The sequence below is a fragment of the Amblyomma mixtum genome, chromosome 6, assembly GCF_055824585.1.
Source record: "Amblyomma mixtum isolate Tamu chromosome 6, ASM5582458v1, whole genome shotgun sequence".
In the NCBI taxonomy this organism is placed as follows: Eukaryota; Metazoa; Arthropoda; class Arachnida; order Ixodida; family Ixodidae; genus Amblyomma; species Amblyomma mixtum.
The window spans coordinates 125967278-125972053 of NC_143017.1; positions in this window are offsets into that span (position 1 = coordinate 125967278).

Consider the following 4776-nt stretch of genomic DNA (forward strand, 5'->3'; position numbering starts at 1 on the left):
TGAAAGGGGGATGGAGCGAGTGGCCTTCGTCTGGAATACATTTACTACTCTAAACTTGCTGCAGCGTTAGTAAGTGAAGATTGCCTGTGTGGTCTTTCTGGTGTCTACATTCGCCGCATTTCTATGTTAAACCTTTCATGTGTCACTTATCATTTCGCTCAGAAACAAACATTTTCCCGCCTAAATAGTGCATACCAGCTTTAAGAGAGCCATTTCGTTACTGTTCCAAAGGAACACAACCATGGCTGTTTGTCGACACGAAAGTACAAAATTTCTTGCAAACTGTGAAAATAGTTTAAAAATGATATTCAAATGTCCTTAATTTTCTAAAAAAATTACCCTAAGGATCGCGGAATCGTTTTCTTTTACGAATATCCACATGACACTAGAAATTCAGAAAAAAAAAGAAAATCGCCATTAGTTCTAGTGGCAAAATCTGCCACGCGAACATGGCGGACGACGGGCTACTGTGCTCACAGCTTTGACAAATATTTGTTGTGTTTGCTACGCGGCATAAAAATAAAGCAGCCTATTTAATAATGAAGGACACTAATTTGATCGCAAGCAAAAAAAAAAAATCATTGCTAGGTACAGTACACTAAGGAAAAACTGCATGTTCACAATGTAGTAAGTTGTGCACAAAGCTCCCTAAAGGGTTAAAATGTTTCGTACTGTACCGCAGAGACTGAGAACAGCAGTGCATTCCAGGCTTTCTTACGAGGCTTGCAGCGGCGTGAGTGGGGTGCCATCGTTAAGGACTCTTTCGGTAAGGTGATCTTGTTTGAGACGTCTGAGCAGAGTGAGCCGTGGCTCGATTTGAGAGGTTTTAAGCTAGGCAACTTTCAGTTGATCAGAGGCTCGATACTCAGAACGTTTAGTACGTATCAAATTTTATGACTGCTTAGCACACTTTGCTTCGACACTTGTTCCAGCGCAGCCTGCGATAGCGAAATACCAAGCCTATCACGCACTCCTTTAAAGTGTGATTGGCTTGCCCCTAAGCAAATGAGCACATGTTGACTGCGTCGTCGTATGCTAAGAATTCATTAAACCGGAATGGTAAAGCCTAAGTTTCTCGCAAAGCTGTCCGATCAACGGAACGTCAAACGCAACGAGCGAGAGCATATAAAAATCGCGTCAGTGCTCGACTGACATCTAATTTTACCGCACCTTACCATGGCTGCTGCTTCCTTCTGCAAGCGTTTCTTCTTCTTCATTGTCGCATTCACAGGAAACTGTTCCGTCTGATTTAAAAGGCTGCTTTTCCCAACGCGGTAACCTCGCTCAAAAACGAGGTCTATGTTCGCATGCAACCTGCGACATACATGGCATATTCGCAATCGTCTTAGATACATAGAAGCTGTAATAAAACAAGCAATGATGCCATGTGTAAAAGACAGGTGTACGTGGAAGTTACCGGCATTTTTTTGAAAGTCGCCAACCTCAGTCAGTAACTCGTTTACCTAAAAAAAAAGTTTTTCTGTTAATATTGTAAGGTGATAAAGTTTTTCTTTCCAAGACACATTTTCATTATACGCTTACAGTTAATATAAGCCATTAGCCCACAGATGACGACAATGCCGACAGGAGTTTCGCCTGCATGCTGTTGAGGTGGGTATGTGCCATTCAGCCTGAGGACATCATCATCATCATCATCATCAAAAAGAAAAACGAACTGGCGCGTCTCGCGAGAGCCAAAGAATCGGTCGCCATAGAGTATCGGTTGCCCGCTGCTTGAAGAGCTGTTGAAGGTGCCTTGAAAAGAAGACGTCATCGCCTTTTGACGACTACCGACCCTGAGGCTTGAAAAATGGGTGAGCGGCGTGACGCGATGTAGACGTCGCATGCAACAACTTTGAATTTGCACAGCGCAAGTGAAGGTTGTTGATGCAATCTGCATTAGTTGAATCTAGGAAGCCTGAACAGCGATAGTATGCAGCATCACTCAAAGCTTACTCGACTAAGACCCGCTGATAGTACATGCTATTAGACGTAGGTTTGCTTTTTCGCGAGGATATGTATGCAGAAATTCTAATTGAAAATGCTATAGACAGATTGCGGTCTCAAAACCGTAGCAACGACAAGTGACGTCGCCGCGCTCGTTTGTAATCAGGAAATGACCCGCCTCGATGGTTCAGTGGCCGAGGTTTTTATGGGCTTGGCGCAAGCATGTGGGTTCGATATCAGCCACGGTGAATTTATTTCGATGGAGATGCAAAACGTCCTGCCTTACGGCGCACTGCTTGCCTTATAACCACTTTTATATCTCGGCTGTGCAAAACTTTATTAGCTAATAAATTTCAAATTAGCAATCAGTAATTCCCGCTAGCTATAACACTCGCCAAGTGTGCGTACTAGTTCCCCTTAGAGCTGTCTCAGTTTCCAAGTTGCGAGCTTGGCGCACATCGTCTTTCCCTGGAGAGCGTCTTCCGAAGACGCTGCTTTGGACACGTGCTCGAACACTCTGAAAACAGGAGGTTATTCATGCTACTTTGCCACATGAATCTCGGAGCGCATGTTTCTGTCCGGCCATAACGGAGGCCAATGGCGCACCTGGCTCTTGAAAGCCCTGTTGGGACGAGGAATAAATTTCCTGTCCAACACAGATTGGTGACCCTTGCGATGCTGTCCGAGCTCCACGATAGGTTCCAGAAGGAATCATGCTGAGTTAGTGAACATGTTGCAAACGACGGTGCGTACTTTGACGCTAACGCTTTGACACTTTCACGCTTTGAAAGAGACAACGCTTTGACGGTATTATTTTCCATCAGATTGAATCCTGCATACCCTTGTTTCAACTGCTTTGCTCTTAGCTGACAGTGACTGCCAATAATTTTTCTTGCCTCAGCTGAAAGCCACCGGAAGCCAATTCCCAAGGGCAAGTATTCCAACCGTATGAAATATCATCGACAAATCTATACTTTTCCTGATCTCAAGTCCCGCTTAAACCAAACAGCAATGATGGGGTATCTGACCTTGTTTGCTCTACTATTTGCCGAATGTGACAGCATGCGCCAAACACATCCTCTGTAGCGGGCTCCGCGGATGGCGGTTTTAAAGCGCCTGTTGGGAACATGTTTAACTGTTTATTTATTTACCAAATAAGGAGGTATGCATACAACGCAATAAAGTATAGAGACTACGACACAGATCATTACGTTACAGCGTAAGATGCGCAAAGATGGCAGCGCTGTTTCTGTCTCGTAGTCTTTAAAGAAGCGATCATGAAATGTGTTCAGAAGTTGCTGAAGCTCTTCCTGCCCTATGGGCTGTCTCCGACCTGACCCCCTCCAACCGTCCTAATAGCGAACAGCGTGATGTGGGCCCACAGTTTTACGAGTCTGATTAGCGCATTCAGTACGCTCTTTCCGCAATGCCTTGTGCGAGTGTCGCAACGTGGCATAGGTAGATTATTACAGACCCCACAGGAGGTGACACACACAGACCGCGGACACTGCAAGACGAATTTTCTTCAACTACGAAGTTTCTCTGAAAACTGAATGTCTTTCCTTTGTAGCAGAATGGCTGCGCTTGGGTGGGCGCTAATGAGCAGTTACTCGCTTACCACAAATCTACTGCGCCTTGGGGGATTTCTCTAAAACACCGGGCCAGCAAACTGTAAATGTGTCTTGTAATAAAAACAGCGCAAGGACACAGGACGAGAACAAAGAGTAGACACACACGGCGCTGAACTTGCAACTACGTTTATTGGAAAAACACGCTGCTTTTCAAGGCAGGGCGTCAAGAAAGCGCGCGCATGCGCTTTGTCAAAAATACACTTACAAGTTCAGCGCCGTGTGTGTCTACTCTCTGTTCTCGTCCTGTGTCCTTGCGCTGTTTTTATTACAAGATGCTTAACCAACTCGCCCAAACTGCCATTTTACTACTGTAAATGTGAGGAGCAGTACGCGTGCGCTTTGTTGACGTCTTAGTTAAAGAACCTCGGCTTATCTGGCCAATGCTGTCGCCTCCGAGCCACGCAACGTCTCCGGGCTTTGGTGTTGTCTTTGTGAACGTCACAATGTGCTTGACCCCACCTTGGCGGTTCTTCGTTGCCTCTTCTAAACGTATTGCTTACTTTTACGCTGTCATTGTTGGCGTTAGCTTGGGCCAGGGACCCTTGTGCTCTTGCATCTCGGATGTTTCGGCTCCTCGGACAGGTTTGGCTCGCCAGTGCCCTCCTCTCTCCCTCGCACTCTTGCAAGCGCCAGTGCTCACAGCATAACTTCGAATGAAAATGCAGCGTGGCAGAAATGTTTTCTTTTTCCTGCAGGCTACAGGATGTCCGAAATATCGGCCACCGCTCTTGCTAGGAAGGGTAAGAAACTATACCTTTTACGTACTTAAATGCCGTGGACTTGATCACAGATATTTGAAACGGGTCTATGCATCGTCGATGCAGGTCAATTTTTTTCCTTTTAGCACTGCTTGAAATTGAATGTCTTGAAACTATTCGTGCAGAGAGAACGAAGAATACTGCCGCGCAGCTTTGCACTGTTTCCTCGTTTATGCTCGATGCCGCCTGCGCGGGACTTTATCATCTTGTGACGTGAGAAGCGACCGGATTTGTCTCGCAGGATTGTGGCCGCATGAAACTGCCGAGATCGCGCAATAGAGAGATTTCTTTGGATGCCCTTCTGCTGGCTTCCTGCCTGCTGATTGGCAATCTGTCGCCACTATGTGGCAACATTTTCGCACATTAGCATATATTCTAGCGTGCCTAAGCGTTCTGAGGCACCTGAAAGAGAGCTTAACGCAAAACAGCACCATATATCT